General features: G+C 39.9%; 1 non-coding gene across 1 annotated transcript; it reads right to left on the bottom strand.

Moving 5' to 3' along the window:
* Window positions 1–12,594: 12,594 nt before the first annotated feature.
* On the bottom strand, window positions 12,595–12,666 carry TRNAD-GUC. The gene has a single exon. It is a non-coding gene; the product is annotated as a tRNA-Asp (tRNA).
* Window positions 12,667–22,257: the final 9,591 nt, after the last annotated feature.

The following is a 22,257-nucleotide window of genomic DNA, read 5'->3' as shown; positions in this document are numbered from 1 at the left end:
GGTGTTTTAATGGGTGAATGGCTAGCTAAAGGGTTCATCTCCACATATGACACATATTGATACAGTTCGATTTCCAATTATTATTCCAATAAACCATGAATGACAATGCCCCAAATTAATTGTGACTTGCACAAATTAACTCTCAGATTTTCCTAATTCCATTGAATTGGACTTAACGACGTAATCAAATTATTCTTATCAAGTTCCTTATATGAACTGCATGATAGAGATACATATCAAAGATCATTAAGTTCTATGAAAATCATAAGCATTGACACGACATTCGTAACCATGAACTTCATGATACTCTTGCCATGGATTTACTTAACACAATCATGACTAGTGACTTCCAGTACTTACAAATATAAGTTCATAACAATTAGGTGAAATTTCCTTATATTTTAGCATCAAATTCATGTATGCAAACTAAGTATGCATCCTTAATCAACATACAAAAATAAGATATCAATTAAACAGATAAGTAAATCGCATTCATGTTTTACGAAACAATAATTGGAGGAAATCAATTCATATCACATATATGTACATGGCTTTGAATCCACCTCTAGCTAAAACGAGTTTAGCTCCTCATGTCCATCATAATTGAAAACCAAATTAAAACAAACATTGGACTAAAACTAAGGATAGAATACACCTAGAAACGCTTTAGCACTCTAATGGCCTTCGATGGCAGGCACGGCTCTAGGCTCTCCTTCCTCTCCTTCCTTCCTTGCAAAGCAGCGGCACTCTTTGTATTTTTCTCTCTAAAATTCTCTTTAAAAACTCTCTATATCTCTCTGAAAATTGCGGCACAAAGTGTGTATTTATATGGTAGGGTTCACGGCACCAATCCTTGAAGGACAAGGATAGGGCACGGCACAATTCTAAGAGAAGAAGGATTAGGTTATTTGCATGATTTCAGGACTTCTAGAATCAGATATGCATTGTAAAACATGATAAGGACTCTTAAACTCAGATGGGAAGGATTTAGAATAGGATAAGGGCTCTTATTGCAACTAGAGATGAGTTTAGATAATGTTGGATTAAATAGGATAATGTTTGGATAATATGGGATAAGATAAGATAAGGTTGGATAAGATCTCCTTGTTTTCAGCTAATTCTTTATCTTCCAAGCCTTAATCTAATTATTCCAGATTTGTAGCACATTTTTAGCATCATTTAAACACCAAAAACGTCCATCCATTATGCTTCATTCACATGCTATCCAATCCAAGTCCAAAACTACTTCAAATTGCTCATTTTGGCCATTTATTGTCATCTTCACCAATTAAACCTACATTAATATGAAAATAAACTAAATCACTATAATAAATGGAAATTAACTAAGTAAATGCAAATAAATAAGATAACAAAGTCACATAAATATGCTCCTATCACCTTCAGTTGTTCTTTTGTGTCCACTTCTAAGGTTGCATGGTGCTTCATCCTTGAAGGAATCGAGCCGCGAACGTCAACCTTTTCTGCTAGACTGTTGAGCTTTTCTTCCTTGGGCATTGTTTTCTTCTTCCTAGAAGTCTTCTTGGTCTCTACAAGTCTTTCCAAGGTAGACCGTCGTGAAGGGGAGCTAGCTGTGTTGCTTTGTTTCTTAGGTTTTGACAACCTTTCGAAGACAGAGCTTTGGGGTGTTGGTGTGTTAAGCCGTTTGAAGATGGAATTTCGTTCTTGACCTCCAATATGATTAAGTGATGCTCAAGGGGCGGGTTTAGGCTTTTCTTTATTTTGTTCAACACTTACGCTGATGTGTTGAGCGCTAGTGTTTTCTACTTTTCTTGAAATCTTTATGGGTGTATTTGGTGTGAAGCCAAGTTCAGCTTTATTGTTGTTAACTCCGTAACCATGCTTCTTCAACATTTTTTGAGTCTCAGTGAGGTCACGTTCTTTGTCGTTATCGGTGTTTGCATTTTTCTTTCCAAGATTTGAAGAGGAAGTGAAATCGTACCCAGCCTTTAACAAGAGTTTGTAGGCGTTGAGGTCAAAGCCTTTTTCGGTTCTCTTAATTAGAAAAAAGCTTGGTTCCGTCCCTTTTGGCAGGGGTTGTATGAAACCTTGCAGTGGTTTTGAGATTTTAGCATCGCCTAGCTGTGTCAAAGGTAAAACTGCATTTGTCTTGAGCAGCTTTATGTCGTCCTTGTGTAGCTATCTGTCGGCTTTGCTGATTTCGAACGAGGATTGCCCACTTTTTTTTCTCGACATTAGGATGTATCGGAAGACGGGTGTGTTTGATCCCTTTGAGGGTGTCACATTCCCTTTGGTTGTTGCGGGCTTAGTAGGCTCATCGTCATTTTTGCTTGAAGATGGCACGGTTTTCCCTTCTTGTTCTTTGGGCACGGCTTGCCATTCCTTCTTTTTTGGTGCGGCTTTACCTGTGGACTTGATCTCTTTTGGATGAGCTTCAGGCACCGTATCTTCATCCATGTAGAACTTGGCGTCTGTGAAGTGTGATTCGGCTTTGGTGAATGGCTTTGTGTCGCCTTAAATCACCTTTACTCATTCTAGGTAGTATTTTAAGCAGTGGTGAAGGGTGGACGGCACCACTTCATTCTTATGGATCCAAGGCCTTCCCAAGAGCAAACTGTAGGAAGTTCTCGCATTAATCACAAGGAATATCGTGCTCAACTTGAGTTCACTAATAATCATCTCACCCGGACCATGCCAATCGCTCTTTGTCCTATTGGTTGAAACCTTGGATTAGCAAACGGCTTCGGGTCAGTTTACCCTCCTTGATGCCGATTGTAGTCATTATTGGCTTTGGCATGATGTTTATGGCTGAACCACCATCCACAAGCATGCGGTTAACTTTGTGCTATTTTACGTACCCAAAGATGAAAAGATGATGGCTGTGAGGCTTGACAGTAGCGGCAAGTCTTCATCAGTGAAGGTGATTGCATCATGGGTGGCACAACATGTGGCCGAAACTCCAAGCCTTTGTCTTTACTTTCTTGCACTTCGTGGTCCTCGGGATTCACTAAAACCGCTATTAGTGCTCTTCGTATCTCCTTGGGCAATCGCCGTGCCTTCTCGATGCTAAAGTATGACGCCAGGTTTTCGTTAAACGTGGGAGTTTTATCTTCTTTGATGACGATAGCTTTGCCTTTTGAGAGCTCTTCTATCTCTACTTCAACTGTATGACAGGCAGCAGTAGTGCACTGTTAGAAGAAATCGTTCGGGAAGTACTCATGCAAGGAGACTAGAATGCTTGGCTTTTGCTTCATAGGTTCCCTAATATACATCGGCTTAGCAGCTCTTACGTTTCTTTTAGGCTTCTTATTGTTGTGGCAGCGGTGCTTTCTCCCTTGTTCCACCTTTGGCTTTACAGCATGTGGTCTTGGCTTCCTTGTCTTCTTGTAGGTCACCAGTGTCCACCCTTCTTCATCGTTAGTAAGTGCATTTTGGTCATTTGCCCCCAATGATGGTTGTGTAGATGGTGCCGTGTGGCTTGAGCATGGGTGGGAATGAGCATTTGTTACTTGGAAAGGCACGGGATCGAACGAACCAAACATAATTGCAGTAGTGTGCATTGTGGTCGTGTCTTCGAGTTTGATTTCAATTTTCCTTTGTTGTGCCAGCTTCATGATGAGCTCCTTAAGAACGAAGCATTTGCCAACAGGATGGCTCATGATACGATGGTATCTGTAACACCTAGGATCATTAACACGATTCATCTCTTTCGGGTGTTTGCACTTAGGTAACTTGACCACCGTTTTCTCCAACATATCGTCTAGCATTGCGGCCACATCAGAGTTCGGATAAGGGTACATTTCTGCTCCAGCTCCCTCAAGGTGTTTTTGTACCTATGTTGGGTGCAAGAAGACACACCTCTTTTTACCTCATTCGCTTTGTTCTTGGAAGATATCTTAACGGGCGCAAAAGAGGTCTTGACAAGGGTAATGTTGACAGTAAAAGCTTCTTTGGTGGGCTTCTTCCCAGTCTTGTTTACCTTCGGAGTGAATACCTTATCCTTCTTAAAGTTGGTGATTAGCTTTTTTTTTTTTTCATGGTTGGCGATACTCAGCTCTCTGTCGTGGGAATGAGTCGCCAGTTCCTCAAATGTCCTTGGCTTTATGCCTTAGAAGATGTAGTGTAGGCCCTAGTGTATGCCTTGAATGCACATTTCAATGGCGGAGGTTTCAGAAAGCCAATCTTTGCAATCTAAACTTAATGAGCGTTATCTGTTGATATAGTCGACGACCGATTCATCTTTCCATTGCTTTGTACTTGTCAACTCCAGCAAGCTTACGGTATGGTGCGTGCTGTAAAAGCGGTTAAGGAATTCCCTTTCAAGCTGGTCCAAGCTGTTGATGGATTTGGGCTTGAGGTCGGTGTACCAGTCAAAGGCATTAACTTTTAGCTAGCGCACGAACTGCTTAACGAGGTAGTCTCACTCTGTCACAGCGTTGTTGCAAGTTTCAATGAAATGGACAATATGTTGTTTAGGATTACCCTTTCCATCGAATTGCATGAACTTTGGCGGCTGATAACCTTGGCATCCTCAAGGCGTCAATCTTCTTGGAGTAGGGCTTTGAGTACAGCACGAAGTCATTCGAGCTTCCTTGGTACTATACCTTGATGATGCTAGTGATCATTTACTGCAGTTGCTGGATAGAGGGAAATCTCATGAGCGTTGTTGCTTGGTCCAGCTTCTCTTTAGCTTTCTCCACTAGACGCTCTTCCTTTTGGTCGGTTTCCTCCTATGGTGGGTTAACCTTCGGGTTAGCTTTGTCGTCATGCTGCGCCTTCAGACGGTTGACGAATGTACCAATTTGCAAGTCCTTTTCTTCCACGGTCCTTGTCAACCTTGCAATTGCTTCACTCATTTGAGCCAGTTGTTGGTCTTCTCTTTGTAAATTCGGGCATTCTCATAAACCTCATGCCTAATCTCTTCAAGCTCATTCAATTGTAGCTTTCTATGATTTCCAGCCGTGTCCACATCCATATTGAAGGTCTTGACCGCCCAATATGCCTTGTGTTCAAGCTCCACAGGTAGATGGCATGGCTTGCCATATACTAGCTGAAATGGGGACATACCAATGGGCATTTTGTAAGCCGTTTGATACGCCCACAATGCATCCTCCAAACGCAAGCTCCAATCTTTTCTATTTGGCCCAACGGTCTTTTCCAAGATTTGCTTTATTTCTCGATTTGAAACTTCGGCTTGGCCACTAGTTTGGGGGTGATAAGGTGTGGAAACCTTATGCAGCACATTGTACTTCTTAAGAAACGCCTTAATGGTGCGGTTTCAAAAATGAGACCCACCATCGCTTATGAGCACTCTAGGCATCCAAATCTAGAGAAAATGTTAGATTTGACAAACTCTGCAACAACTCTAGAATCGTTAGTTCGGGTGGCTTTAGCTTCCACCCACTTTGACACATAATCAACCGTAAGTAAAATGTAAGTAAAACCAAAAGAGATAGGGAAAGGACCCATAAAATCAATACCCCAAACATCAAATATTTCAACAACAAGGATTGGGGTTTGAGGCATTTGGTCTCTTTGGCCTAAATTTCCTGTCCTTTGACAACGATCACATGTTAAGCAAAAAGCCCTAGCATCTCTAAACAATGTAGGCCAATAAAAACCACTTTCAAGAACCTTAAACGCTGTGCGTTGTGTGCCAAAGTGTCCACCACATGCATCTGTATGGCAAAAACTCAAAATGGAATTAAACTCAGATTCATGAACACAACGACGCACCATCTGCTCCGGGCAGATTTTCCACAAATAAGGGTCATCCCAAACATAAAAACGTGCATCCTTTTTTAGTTTATCACGTTGGGCCTTGCTTAAGGTGTTAAGAACTTGCTTAGACACCAAAAAATTGACCAAATCGGCATACCAAGGGGTACTTACCTCAATGGACAGAAGTTGTTCATCCGGAAACGTTTCTGAAATGGGAAGGGCCTCTTCTTCACGCACCATTCGACTTAGGTGGTCAGCACCACGTTTTCACATCCCTTCTTGTCCCTAATTTCAATGTCGAATTCTTGAAGTAGGGGCATCCAACGAATGAGCCTTGGTTTGGCCTTCTTTTTGGTGAGAAGATACTTCAAAGCTGCATGGTCAGTGAAAACAATTACTTTAGTACCAATTAGATATGATCTAAACTTATCTAATGCAAATACAACTGCCAAAAGTTCTTTTTCAGTTGTAGAATAATTCAATTGAGCATCATTTAAAGTGGGTGAAGCATAATAAATAACATGTGGCTGTTTGTTTTTCCTTTGGCCCAAAACAGCTCCAAGGGCATAATCCGATGCATCACACATCAATTCAAAGGGAATGGACCAATCTGGTGGAGTGATGATTGGTGCCGTGGTGAGGAGGTCCTTGAGATGGTTGAATGCTTTCTCACACGCCTCGTTGAACTCGAAAGGTACTTCCTTTTGTAGGAGACGACATGGGGGTTGTGTAATCTTGGAAAAGTCCTTGATAAATCGTCGATAGAATCCTGCATGACCAAGAAAAGAACAAACCTCTCTCACCAAAGTAGGAGAGGGTAAGTAGCGTACTAGATCTATCTTAGACTTATCAACTTCAATTCCTTTTTCAGATATTATATGACCCAAAACAATACCTTGTTTAACCATAAAGTGGCATTTCTCCCAATTCAACACAAGGTTTGTTTCAACACAATGTTTCAAGATTAAAGTAAGATTAGCCAAACAATTATCCAAGGAATCACCAAACACACTAAAGTCATCCATGAATATCTCAATAATCCTCTCAACATAATCAGAAAATATGCTAACCATACACCTTTGAAACGTGGCAGGAGCATTGCACAAACCGAATGGCATGCGTGGATATGCAAACGTTCCAAAGGGACAAGTAAAAGTTGTCTTTTCTTGATCATCCGGGGAAATAACAATTTGATTATAACCAGAATATCCGTCAAGAAAACAATAAAAGGAATGACCTGCTAACCTCTCAAGCATTTGATCTAGGAATGGCAATGGGAAGTGGTCCTTATTTGTGGTGGCGTTTATCTTCCTATAATCAATGCATACGCGCCAACCGGTTTGGATTCGGGTGGGCACAAGCTCATTCTCCGCATTCTCCACAACTGTCACTCCAGATTTCTTGGGAACACATTGGATAGGTGAAACCCAACGGCTATCGGAAATGGGGTAAATCACTCCACAATCAAGGAATTTGATTATCTCCTTTTTCACCACTTCCATCATCGGAGGGTTGAGACGGCGTTGAGCCTCTCTAGTTGGTTTGGCCCCCTCCTAAGAAATATGTGATGCATACATATTGTGGGACTAATACCTGTGATATCGGCCAAGGTCCAACCTAGGGTAGATTTGAACTCCTTCAAAACACGTACTAGTTTCTCTTCTTCTTGTGCCGTGAGTGATGAAGAAATAATGGCAGGTAAGGTCTCCTTTTCCCCCAAGAAAATGTACTTCAAATGGCTAGGTAGTGGTTTGAGATCAAGGATAGGTGCCTGAATTATGGATGGAAGCAACTTGTTAGTCAAAATGGGAATTGACTCAAAGTTAGAAGACTTACCATCGTGCTTAGGCAATGACTCAAGGACAGCAACCAACTCAATGCATTCCTCACTAGGAGGCACGGCATGGAATAGATCATGTGTGCCGTGGGTGAGCAAGGGTTCCCTTCCCTTGGTTTTGAGTTTCATGCTCCTTGTAATGACATTTTCAAGTGCATCGACGTTCAACTCTTCAAGGTATCCCTGCGCCAAAGAGTCAATTATATCAATGGAGAAACATGAATGATCCTCACTAGGATACTTAATGGAATCAGAGAGATTAAAATTAACAACTTCCCCATCAAATTCCATGGACAAAGTTCCATTAAACACATCAATCTTCATCCGAGCCGTCTTTATGAATGGCCGGCCAAGGAGGATTGGCAACGAAGGGGCATGGTCATATTCATCCATCTCGAGCACATAGAAATCCGCCGGAAAGATCAAATGATTTACCTGCACTAACACATCTTCCAAAACTCCCTTTGGATAGGCATTAGATCTATCGGCCAATTGTATGATCACACCATCATTTTTCAATACTCCTAGGTTCATAGATGCATAAATTGAATATGGCATGACATTTATAGAGGCACCTAGGTCTAGCATGGCAGATTCAAAACGAGTGTTACCTATGACACAAGGAATGGTAAAACTACCCGGATCCTTGCATTTGGGGGGTAGTTTGCGTTGCAAGATGGCAGAGACATTTTCACCTACCTTTACCACCTCTTTGGTCAAAATCCTCATCCTCGTGGTGCAAAGCTCCTTTAAAAACTTGGCGTATCTCGAGACTTGCTTGATTGCATCTAAGAGGGGTATGTTAACTTGAACTTTCCTAAATGTCTCAAGGATATCCTTCTCGGCTTCATCTTTCTTTGTTTGCATGAACCTACTAGGAAAAGGCACATTTGAAGGAAAAACATTAGTAGGAACCGAATTTGACACATTCTTACCCTTTTTGGACAAATTGGACAGTTTGGGATCCTTAGAAGCTTGCGGCAAAGGTGTTTCCTCCTTTGTCGTGGGTTGGCTTGCTTCCTCCTCTTCAATTTTCAATTTTTCATCCTCTTCGGGACTTGATGGTGATGATGTAGGACCTGCCCTAACTTCTTTTCCACTTCTCAAGAGTATGGCCTTTGCACTTTCGAAACCTCCCTTTGGGTTTGGAATGGTAGAACTAGGAAGTTGGCCTTGGTCACGGAACTTCCCTATAAAATCTGCAATCTGCCCAATTTGTTTCTCCAATTGGTCCACCCTCTTGTCTTGGTTTTGCATGGCTTTGGCTTGATTCTCTTGCCCCTGAGACAAATTAGTTAGTAACTTAAGAAGTGTATCATTGTCTAGGGATGTACCTGAAACATTTGGGGCGGATTGTTGTGGAGCATGTGTGGGTGCGTATGGCTTAGTGAAGAAACCCGGGGGTTGTTGTCTAAAGCCTCATTGTTGTGGTGGTTGTTGGGGCTCCCTCCACTTGAAGTTTAGGTGGTCTCTCCAACCTGGATTATATGTGTTCGAATATGGATCGTTCCTTGGTTGGTTTTGACCTTGAAATCCAATTGCATTTGCGCTTTCCCATCCACCATTTTCAATTAGTTGTGGGCACTTCTCAGAAGCATGTCCTTGGATAGAACACACTCCGTATACAATTGGTCCTTGCATCCTCATTCCTTCGGCCATCTGAGACACAATGGAAGTAAGATTAGCTAATTGTGAATGAATGTCGGGTGTGGAACTTACCTCATGAACTTGCTGCCGTGGGGGTCCTCTTTGGCCTACTCCTTCGTATTGTTGAGCGTTCAACGCTCGATTAGCAATTAAGACCTTGGCAGCCATGGGTGTCTTGTCCACCAATGCTCCACCCGCCGAGGCATCGAGCATTTGACGTTCAATTGGTAGGAGCCCCTCGTAGAAGTATTGTAGAAGTAACTCCTCCTTCATCTGATGCTGTGGACAAGAAGCAACAAATGATTTAAAACGTTCATAATATGTAGGAAAAGACTCACCTTCATCTTGTTGAATTCCACTTATCCTTTTACGTAGAAGGATGATTCGAGAAGTTGGGAAAAACTTCTCCAGAAATGCCCTCTTCATACTCTCCCATGAAGTGACGGTTCCGGGAGCTAATTCATACAACCAATCTTTGGCTTTGTCCATTAAAGAGAATGGAAAAGCCTTCATCTTCAAAATACTTCCATCGACGTTGACGGGAGTAGTATGCTTGAACACACCACTTCGAATTCTTTCAAATGCTTGTTCGGATCCTCCATGGACAACCAATGGTATTTTGGAATGTGGTGGAGCAAACCTGACTTCAACTCGAACTCTTCGGTCTTACCTTCGGCAAGTGGGGGATATTGGATACACAAGGGTGCGGCATTATCCAATCCTGAAGCAGAAAGCTCCTTGAGTGTCTGATTGTCCACAGCCATGCCTTGTGTCTCTTCAAAAATCTGATCCGTAGCCTCTTCTTCCTCTTCTAGGACTTGTTCTTCAAGGTCAGGTTCCGGGCTTGGTGGATTTGATTCGTGTTGCTTCCGCTTTCGTCTCAAAGTCCTCTCGAAATCGCTGTCAAAGTCCAAAATATGCTCACGAATCGGTTGAGAACTCCGAGTCATAAACTAGTACCTAAAACAAGAAAAACAAAATAAGGTCAGAAACTTTAACAAAATAAAATAAACAGAAAATAACAATCCAAGGGATTAGCAAAGTTGCTAATCCCCGACAACGGCGCCAAAAATTTGATGCGAAATATATAAGCATGATAGGAGCATATTTAGGCGACTTACTTAGCTTGTTTTCGTGCATCTATGTTGGTAATTCATAGTTATTTTAGTCCTTTATGCTTCTTTTGTGTGTTTTCAGGTTCTAAGGGCTTAGGGAGCAAGAAAGTGCATTTTGAGGCTATTTGGGGCACTTTTGGGCATGGATTGGATAGCTTAATCATGGAGCAAAGAGGATGGACGAAATTGAAGCCTTGTATGCTCTTTGGGGACATCAAACAAAGGGCCTAGCCCAATCAAACAAATCCTTTGAGCCATGGAAAACCTCTAGCCCAATCAAACATATTATGCCATGCAAACCAACCTATTTTAGACCCATTCTATGTACTTAAACCCTAGCCTTTTAAACTAGCCTTATTATCACTTCCATTCACTTATCACTCACCACATATCATTCATTTATCACTTAACATATCATTCACTTATCATGTCATTCACTTCCATTCACTTATCACTTATCAAAACCACCTATCATCACTTATCATCACCACATATCATTCATTTATCACTTAACATATCATTCATTCATCTCCTTATCATAACCATACACCTATCACTTATCACTTATCACAACAACAACCTTGCACATGCACTCCCATTCTTTAACCCAATTCCTTTCCAACATCTCACATGCATTTCCACCTTCCTACTTCATCATTTCATCACATTCTCCCTCTTTAACTCACATGCACCCAAACAAAGCCAACCTAGCTAACCCTACATGCATTATTTATTAACTCTTCATCATTGCAACCATGGCACATTTACACCAACAAAACAACTCCCATGCCATGGCCTACTCATATTCCCATTTCCTTTCCAACATCTCACATGCATTTCCACCTTCCTACTTCATCATTTCACCACATTTTCCCTTTTATTTCCACATGCAATTCTTCATCATTGCAACCACAAACACCTTAAACAAATAGCCATATACATCTCCACTCCTCCTATAAATACCCTTGCATTCATTCATTCAAATATCATCTCATTCACAACACAACAACACACCACAAACACATTCCTTTCTCCCTTAGAATCCAAAAACCATCTTCCATTACCACCAATCCTCATCCATTTCCATAATTCCCCAACACTTCCATCCCCCCAACCAACCTATCCTTAAACCTTGTGCTACAACAACGAGGAAGAGAAGAGTGCCTAAACGTTCATACAATTCAAGTTTTGAGTTGTTGGAATGTTTAGGTGTTTCTTTGATTTCAAAGTTTCATTTTAATTCTCTTTGTTTTGTACGTATGAGAAATGGAAGAAAAGAGTGCTTAAACGTTCATACAATTCAAAGTTTTGAGTTGTTGGAATGTTTAGGTGTTTCTTTGATTTCAAAGTTATGAGGAACTAAACCCCCTTTAGCTAGGGGATAATTCGAAACTATGTTTATGTTTGTAATATGATTTGATTACTTTTAATTACGTTTCATAAGTTGTGAATTCAATTTGTTTAACTGTTTGATTGATAACCTATTTATGTATGTTTATTAAGAATGAACGCTTAATTTTCATGCATGAATTTGACGCTAGAATATAAGTGAGTTTCACGTAATAGTTATGAACTTATATTCACAAGTAGTGGAGGTTGCTTATAAACAATCGTGTTAAACATATTCTTGGCATAAGTTTCATGCAATCATAGTAACGAATGCCTCGTCAACACTTATAGTTTTCATGATGCTTAATGATTCTTGCTTGTATCTCTATTATGCAATTCATGTAGGGAACTTGTGAGGAATGCTTTGGATTGTCGTATGCAATCATCCAATTCATTAACTTAAGGAAAACTTGACGGTTAATTTAAGCGGACCTAATTAACCCGGGGCGTTGAGAATTCATGGTTTATTGAAAAGCAATTAAACATCGTTTTGTATGCAAGTATAACATATGTGGAGATGAACCCCTTAGCTAGCTTCCCATCCATTCATTTTCGTCAAATCCATATTTACAATTTGTTTTGTTTCCAAGTTTCCATTTTTAGTTTAAAGTCGTCCAAATCCAATCCCCCTTTACTTTATTGTTCAATTTAGTTAGAAATCAATTTAGTTTGTGTTTTTAAAGCATTTTGAGTCTTTTGGTTTGTCTTAGTGTTTTAACGTTTAGTTTCACATTCTTTGAGTCTAGTTTAGTGTTTTATCTTGTTTTTACGTTTTTGAAGTCAAATCCAAGTGGTTAACAATCCCTCCTAATCCCCGGTCCAGAACGATCCCTACTTACATCCATACTACAATTGTCAAAAAGAGGGTTTAATTTGTGCGCGTATAATTCTCGCATCAAATTTTGGCGCCGTTGCCGGGGATCGAACCCGGGTCACCCGCGTGACAGGCGGGAATACTTACCACTATACTACAACGACTGGTGTGGCTGCTGGGATTCGAGCCCAGGTCTCCACGGCGCCAAAATTTGATGCGAGAATTATACGCGCACAAATTAAACCCTCTTTTTGACAATTGTAGTATGGATGTAAGTAGGGATCGTTCTGGACCGGGGATTAGGAGGGATTGTTAACCACTTGGATTTGACTTCAAAAACGTAAAAACAAGATAAAACACTAAACTAGACTCAAAGAATGTGAAACTAAACGTTAAAACACTAAGACAAACCAAAAGACTCAAAATGCTTTAAAAACACAAACTAAATTGATTTCTAACTAAATTGAACAATAAAGTAAAGGGGGATTGGATTTGGACGACTTTAAACTAAAAATGGAAACTTGGAAACAAAACAAATTGTAAATATGGATTTGACGAAAATGAATGGATGGGAAGCTAGCTAAGGGGTTCATCTCCACATATGTTATACTTGCATACAAAACGATGTTTAATTGCTTTTCAACTTTGCTAATCCCTTGGTTCTTTTCTTTTTGGTTTAGTTGTTTTCGTTTTAGTTTCTAACTCAGTGTTGTTTTCTTTGTTTGTTGTTACTTTTGATATTTGATCTAGTTCTCTTTCTTTGATTTGAGGTACTAGAGAAGTAAGATATGGATTTTGCTAGTATTCAAGCTCAATTGGCAAATCTTACTTCTCAATTGTCGCCGTATGCCGAAAGGACCACAATGCAGAGTGTCCCTACATTTGGTGCTTCATATAGGCAAGGATTTCAAGCCAATCAATGTCCACAAAGAGATTGGAGGGATCATTCAAACTCTATGTGGTGGGAAGCTCAACAAGTTCAAAGTCAAGCATATTGGCAGCCATATGAGGAGTTCTATTCAAGACCTATGCAGCCACCACAACCTCCTATGCAATATGCTCAATTAAATTCAAGTTCGTCAATAGATTATAATCAAATTCTTAATGAATTAAATTCTTTGGTGCAGGGGTCACAAAATCAAGCCAAGGAGGCTCAACAAGAAGCATATTGGCAACCTTACGAGGAGTTCTATACAACACCTATGCAGCCACCACAACCTCCCCCACCACAATTCCAATCAAGTTCAAGTATGTCCATGGAAAGTGATCAAGCTATGCAATTACTAACCTCTATTTCGCAGGGGTTGCAAAATCAAAACAACCGGATAACAAATAACGAGAAGGAGATGATGGATATGGAGGAGCAAATTGGGCAGATTATGGAGTTCATGAAACAAATTCAAGAGTAAGAAGTGGATGAGGAGCTGCTAATTGAGGAGGAGGAAGAAGACATGCACACGGCAGGGGAAGAACAACCCTTGCTGTAGCCCCCTAAGTCCTCTAAACCACCCACCACAAGTAAGGACGTCCCAATTCCATGTTATTCTGATGTTATTTCACCCAATGTCCCTTTTCCTAGCAGGTTTTTGATTCCCAACCAAGAAGAGAGTAAAAAGGACATCGTGGAAGCCTTCCCAAAGGTTCAAAATGTTATTCCAATTCTTGGTGCAACACAGCAAGTTTTAGATGGTGTTGAATTCTTCAAAGGACTTTGTACAACAAGAAGAATGATTCAAGAGAAGGTAGTGGCTGGAGAAGATGTAGAATGCATCAAAGAGGACATTAGACAAGGACTAATTCTCACATGCAATCTGGCCAAGTCCAATATCCCTGAAACTTTAAAGGGAGTGGTGTTTATTCTTGAGTTTATGTCAGAGCACACAGGTAAGCCGCCTCCCCGAATTTTAATTTTCTTTTATACTAATATGTTGTTAATGATCCAGGCACCCACTTTAGAATTTGAACCATTACCGGATCATCTCAAGTATCACCCCCCATTCAGAGATAAATTCCATGTCATGGGTCCTAAATGAGCCTAAGAAAGCATCGTCCGGCTGTACGACGTTAAAGCAAGCGCTACTTGGGAGGCAACCCAATACAGTAAATAAAACAAAGCTTGTTCATTGATTTTTTTTTCGATAAATTACAATTGTATCTAAACATGGCAGAAAGATGGAGCCTTTACAAAGGTTGTGTACGTGAGGCCCCACTACGTGGCAACACTCTCGGAGCAAGAGTCATCGGAGCAGGAGGCATCGGAGCAAGAGGCATCGGAGAAGGAGGCATAGGAGCGGGAGGCACCGAAGATAAATCATTCAAGGCCCCAAACCTTGGTGGAACGCTGGATGACCCAGGAAAGAGGTGCCTCTGGAAGAAAGCTGCAAATCGTTGACGGTCATCAAGCTCATCAAGCTTCCTCTTCATGCCTGTCGAATAATTGTTGGCAAGCACGTGCAAACTTCGGTTCTCGTACTTAAGCTGTTTGATCTCCTGCTTAAGACTCTCCACCTCCGCCATTAAGGATTCAACCTGACGGGAGCGAGCAAGAAGGCGTTGGCCCATGTTGGACACAGAGCCAGCGCACTGAACACTCAGAGCCAGGGATTCTTGAACGGCCAACTCATCGGACCGTCCTGAAAGCAGCTGACTGTCTTTGGGAATGAGGAGGTTCCGAGCCACTATCGTAGCCGTTGTGGGATCCGTCATCACAGAGTCCTCATCTGTAAGAGGGCCATGGGAAGATAAGAAAGACGGGCACCATACCTTACCCTGACGAGGCGCGACCGGATCACTGCTTAGACTCAAATCTAAGCAAAGGTTCGATGGGTTGGATGAGCTAGCCATTGTTCACGAAGTTAAAAGAGAAGGGTTGGATGGAGTGAAATCTCGACGGGCCGGAGACGATTTCTGGGAAATTTTCAAGTGTGCATGCTAGAGGTGATCGATCACCTCTATTAAAGGAGAGGTGTTCACCGATTCAGAAATGAAGAGACACCACTCTTCAAAACCGGAATTTCCGGCGTAAAGATCGCCAGCTCGTCAGACGCAATCCCAGCTTTTCAGAAGACGCGTGGAAGGCGAGAAATCAGCTGCACACTTTAGCCGACAAGTGTGGGAGACAAAGCCGAAAGCTCCCGGCTTTCCAGAAAGCATGTGCATCTTTGTTGAAAGCTCCCAGCTTTGCAGAAAACGAGTGCCACTTGTCAAAAGATCTCAGACAGAGCCGCATCCGCACTACTACGTGTCGTTCAGAAATCAAAGGGGCGACTGCTCAGAAATCGAAGAGGCGCATTCAAAGATCGAAGAGTCGTCACTATTTCAAAAAGCCGGATTTGCGGGATCAAAACGTTTGTCAACAACGGTAAAAGAACAGCACTGCCACTTGCCATATACATCAACATTCATGGCAAGGCATACACCCACAAGCGCATAACTTTCCTTCTCGGTCGAAAATGTAAGCTGCAACCAACCCTCTCAAACATGCTCAGATTTCTCTTTCTCTTGAAAACACACTTTCAAACATGGATGTATCCCCCAAAGAAGATACCAAATGCCTGCAGTACGAATGAGGAAGAGGAAACGGTGGATCGAAGCATGTGGATTCATTCGCTGCCTCTTCGAAAGCAAAGGTATCTCATATCATCAAGGGCAAAAGCAAAGGTATCTCATATCATGCTCTTTCCCTGTCTTTTCCTTTGTCCTTGATATTACTTGCATGGCAAAGTGAAATAAGCAATCAGCCGGCACTTGGAGTCTATCTGGACTCTATTCCCTGGTTGCTTACCTAGCTTTGCTGAGCTATCCTCTAACCCTCTTCAATACGAATTGGAGAGATTGAACAAAGAAACAGATAAGAGGAGGAAGCTCAGACCTTCGGGGGAGACCAAAGGAAGCCTGCTGCCCAGTTCAAGAGTAGCACAAAGGAAAATCAACGATGGGAGCAGCGCAGTTCAAGAGTAAGCCTGTGGAATCACAAAGATCCAAGCCTCACTTCAATCACCAAGGAGAAGATGGAACGAACACTCCATAACCAGATTTGCATCTCTAAACTCTTCTCTTTGTTAGATACATTCTGCCATGTTTAGTATGTTTAATTGTTGTTTATATGTTTTTTTGTGTTTAGTGTGGTTTTTAACATTGAGGACAATGTTTGATTTAAGTGTGGGGGAGTTACTAAAGTGTTTTGATGCAAATTCGTAGGGTTTTATCCACCATAACTTCAAATGTTGTTTCTTGCTGTTTTTAAGTGTGTTTAGTGTGTTTTGACTTAAAAATTCGAAAATCACATAAAAATTTTGAAAAACATGTTTTGAAAAGCCTAAAAAGAGTGTTTTGAGTCGTTTTTGTGTCGTAGGTCACCTTCCAACACAATGATAAGGATTTGGTTTCTAATTGCATGACTGTTGAAAAGAGTTATAAACATGGAGAAAAGTTTGATTTACTCTTGGTATATGCTTGGTTATGGTTATAATGTATGACTTCACATGCAATCATAAAAGAAAAAAAATTAGTAATGTAACATGCTTGAAGGAAGGAACTCAAACAAACGCTACAACCCTGAGAGACTTGAGCCTATAACGTTCTTTGGAGAGTATAATCTGTGATTTCTTGTTTTCTAAAGTTGTTGCATGATCTCATTATTCTTTGCTTGGTTACTACTTAGAAGGCGTTTCATCATATAGTTCCAAATGCTAGAACTCATGCCCATTTCATTCAAAGCATGTTATTGATTTACATAACATATTCAAGATGAAGTTGTGTAATTGCCACCATAGCCAAATAACCTCACTTCCCATATTTCGTATTTGTTATAAGTTTTAACCCCGTTGAGCCTTGTGTAGCATTTATTCTTTGTTTACCCACATTTTCCTCACCTAGCCTAGTTTAGGACAATCCACACCCTTGTTCTTAAAAGATAGTGAGCATAACTTAAATGAATTCCTTTTGAGTTACATTATGCAAGAAAATGAGTGTGGGGGAGTAAAAGTTTGTTCTTACGTTTATATGTATGTTTTGAGATTCAAAAGAAAAAGAAGAAGAAAAGAAAAAAAAAAAAAAGAGAAAAAGAGAAAAAAAAAAGAGTGAAAATAAGTAAGGATGAACTCACGAGCGTTGATGGTTGAAGAAAGGGTCCAAAAAGTGAATATGGCCCTAAGTTTTGTGTGACTTTCCCTTGGGTGTTCAAAGTTGACTTCTGCGTTCTTAAGGGAATTCTAAGTGCCTGATTCAATACTTTGCTCACTATTGCTTTAAGAATGTTTGTTTATCCTTCACCTTTCATTGTTAGCCAATACCCCAAGCCCCGTTACAACCCTTGACTTCTATCTTGAGTGTTGTGTATTTCAATTGTGGAGTTTGAACTTGGTATGAGCATATGGTGTCACTGGTGCTCGCGTCTAAATAGTAGCATTCCATTCATGAGATCATATTCATGTCATTCTCGTAAATACAGAAAATGCTTTCTTTGTTATAAGATATGTGAGATACTAGTCTTTCATGTTTACATCAATCTCTCACATATATCTAGTGTAGGGTGTGTAGTCAGAAAATCTGTGTGAAAATAGAGTGCATTCTAGTAAGGAATTGAGGAAATCTGTGTGAAAATAGAGTGCATTCTCTAAGGCATGTTACTACATTCGAAATGTGTTTTAAATGCTTAATTGTGAACGAATATGTGGTGGCTATGATTAAGAATGTACTTAAGTGTAAAGATGGCTAAATTCTGTGGGAATAATGATTTTTAACTTGTCATGTGCATTGGAAATCCCTGAAACGATTGTTGGAAGGTGTAGGTTGTGTTTTACGTGTTTAGTGTTGTTTTGTTTTGTTTTTCTTTCTGTTTTGCTCGAGGACTAGCAAAAGATAAGTGTGGGGGTATTTGATAGGAGCATATTTAGGCGACTTACTTAGCTTGTTTTCGTGCATCTATGTTGGTAATTCATAGTTATTTTAGTCCTTTATGCTTCTTTTGTGTGTTTTCAGGTTCTAAGGGCTTAGGGAGCAAGAAAGTGCATTTTGAGGCTATTTGGGGCACTTTTGGGCATGGATTGGATAGCTTAATCATGGAGCAAAGAGGATGGACGAAATTGAAGCCTTGTATGCTCTTTGGGGACATCAAACAAAGGGCCTAGCCCAATCAAACAAATCCTTTGAGCCATGGAAAACCTCTAGCCCAATCAAACATATTATGCCATGCAAACCAACCTATTTTAGACCCATTCTATGTACTTAAACCCTAGCCTTTTAAACTAGCCTTATTATCACTTCCATTCACTTATCACTCACCACATATCATTCATTTATCACTTAACATATCATTCACTTATCATGTCATTCACTTCCATTCACTTATCACTTATCAAAACCACCTATCATCACTTATCATCACCACATATCATTCATTTATCACTTAACATATCATTCATTCATCTCCTTATCATAACCATACACCTATCACTTATCACTTATCACAACAACAACCTTGCACATGCACTCCCATTCTTTAACCCAATTCCTTTCCAACATCTCACATGCATTTCCACCTTCCTACTTCATCATTTCATCACATTCTCCCTCTTTAACTCACATGCACCCAAACAAAGCCAACCTAGCTAACCCTACATGCATTATTTATTAACTCTTCATCATTCCACCATTCATTCTTTATTCCACAAACAAGTCACATGCATTTCCACCTTCCTACTTCATCATTTCACCACATTCTCCCTCTTTAACTCATTTCATTATTCATTCACTTTGCATTCATTCAATTCCACCCCACATGCACCCTTTATTCTTCATCATTGCAACCATGGCACATTTACACCAACAAAACAACTCCCATGCCATGGCCTACTCATATTCCCATTTCCTTTCCAACATCTCACATGCATTTCCACCTTCCTACTTCATCATTTCACCACATTTTCCCTTTTATTTCCACATGCAATTCTTCATCATTGCAACCACAAACACCTTAAACAAATAGCCATATACATCTCCACTCCTCCTATAAATACCCTTGCATTCATTCATTCAAATATCATCTCATTCACAACACAACAACACACCACAAACACATTCCTTTCTCCCTTAGAATCCAAAAACCATCTTCCATTTCCACCAATCCTCATCCATTTCCATAATTCCCCAACACTTCCATCCCCCCAACCAACCTATCCTTAAACCTTGTGCTACAACAACGAGGAAGAGAAGAGTGCCTAAACGTTCATACAATTCAAGTTTTGAGTTGTTGGAATGTTTAGGTGTTTCTTTGATTTAAAAGTTTCATTTTAATTCTCTTTGTTTTGTACGTATGAGAAATGGAAGAAAAGAGTGCTTAAACGTTCATACAATTCAAAGTTTTGAGTTGTTGGAATGTTTAGGTGTTTCTTTGATTTCAAAGTTATGAGGAACTAAACCCCCTTTAGCTAGGGGATAATTCGAAACTATGTTTATGTTTGTAATATGATTTGATTACTTTTAATTACGTTTCATAAGTTGTGAATTCAATTTGTTTAACTGTTTGATTGATAACCTATTTATGTATGTTTATTAAGAATGAACGCTTAATTTTCATGCATGAATTTGACGCTAGAATATAAGTGAGTTTCACGTAATAGTTATGAACTTATATTCACAAGTAGTGGAGGTTGCTTATAAACAATCGTGTTAAACATATTCTTGGCATAAGTTTCATGCAATCATAGTAACGAATGCCTCGTCAACACTTATAGTTTTCATGATGCTTAATGATTCTTGCTTGTATCTCTATTATGCAATTCATGTAGGGAACTTGTGAGGAATGCTTTGGATTGTCGTATGCAATCATCCAATTCATTAACTTAAGGAAAACTTGACGGTTAATTTAAGCGGACCTAATTAACCCGGGGCGTTGAGAATTCATGGTTTATTGAAAAGCAATTAAACATCGTTTTGTATGCAAGTATAACATATGTGGAGATGAACCCCTTAGCTAGCTTCCCATCCATTCATTTTCGTCAAATCCATATTTACAATTTGTTTTGTTTCCAAGTTTCCATTTTTAGTTTAAAGTCGTCCAAATCCAATCCCCCTTTACTTTATTGTTCAATTTAGTTAGAAATCAATTTAGTTTGTGTTTTTAAAGCATTTTGAGTCTTTTGGTTTGTCTTAGTGTTTTAACGTTTAGTTTCACATTCTTTGAGTCTAGTTTAGTGTTTTATCTTGTTTTTACGTTTTTGAAGTCAAATCCAAGTGGTTAACAATCCCTCCTAATCCCCGGTCCAGAACGATCCCTACTTACATCCATACTACAATTGTCAAAAAGAGGGTTTAATTTGTGCGCGTATAATTCTCGCATCAAAGCACACAAATTAAAACCCTCTTTTGACAATTGTAGTATATGTATAAGTAGGGATCGTTCTAAACTGGGGATTAGGAGGGATTACTAAATCACTTGAAAATTGACTCAAAAACGTAAAACAAAGGTTAAAACACTAAACTAGACTCAAAGAATGCAAAACTAAACACTAAAACACTAAAACAAACCAAAAGACTCAAAACATCAAAACTGCCTTAAAAACACAATCTGGGCAGTTTTGAGCACCTAACACTAATTTGGACGAATTTGGGTTATAACTTGAATCAAAACACTTAGAAACACAAACTAAGACACTTTCTAACTAAATTGAAGCACTAAAGTAAAGGGGGATTTAGTTTTGACGAAATTAAAACAAAGAACACAGATTGTAATAAAAACAGATTGTAAAAACGAATTTGATGAAAATATGGATGGAATGCTAACTAGAAGGTTCTTCTCCACATATGTCACACTTGCATACAAGATGATTTTCAGTTGGTCTTTCGATGAATCATGAAACTCAACACCCCAAGTTAATTAGGTTCGCTTAAATTAACCTTCAAGTTCTCCTTAAGTTAATGAATTGGATGGGAAAGCGCATACAACAATTCAAAACATTATCCAAAAGTCCTTTACGTGAAAAGCACAATAAAGATACAATCAAAGATCATTAAGCAACATGAAAACTATAAGTATTGACGAGGCATTCGTTACTATGATGAGCATGAAACTAGTGCCAAGAATTCATTTAACGCGATTGTTTATAAGCAACCTCCACTACTTGTGAATATAAGTTTGTAACTATTAGGTGAAACTCCCTCATATTCTAGCATCATATTCATGCATGAAAACTAAGCGTGCACTCTCAATAAACTTACATAAATATGTTATCAATCAAGTAGTTAAACAAATTGAATCCACAACTCATGAAATTCCAACTGAAGGTAATCAATTTATATTGCAAGCATATACATGGTTTTGAATCACCCCCTAGCTAACTAGGGGTTTAGCCTCTCATGTTCACAGAAAGAGAAATAAAATTGAAATTAAACATAGAGAACAAAAGATTGATTACACCTAGAACGCCCAACGAATCCACTTTGAATTTCTGCACGTTTCAAGCTCCTCTTTCTTCTTCTCCTTGCTGCGGCAGAGAGGTTTTAGGGGATTTTTGGATGATTTTCTGGGTTGTAGATGGGTTTAGGAAGGGATGGTGGTGCGGCAAGGCTTAGTGGTGGTGTAGGGAGGTGGCTGCGATGGTGTGAAGGTGTATGGAGGGGTAGAATAGTGGCTGGAATGGATGGAAGGTTGCGGCAAAGATGTAGAGGGATGATGGTGGCTACGGCAGAGAGGAAGAATGATGAATGAATGAATGAAAAAGGATCCCTAGGGTGCGGCTAAGTGCAAGAATATA

Source organism: the organism of the source record quoted next, unplaced genomic scaffold (genome assembly GCF_019419815.1).
Source record: "Pyrus x bretschneideri cultivar Hongxiangsu unplaced genomic scaffold, Pyrus_bretschneideri_v1 Contig82, whole genome shotgun sequence".
NCBI lineage: Eukaryota > Viridiplantae > Streptophyta > Magnoliopsida > Rosales > Rosaceae > Pyrus > Pyrus x bretschneideri.
Note: the sequence above shows the minus strand (reverse complement) of the source record. Positions and strands in the feature narration are given on the sequence as shown.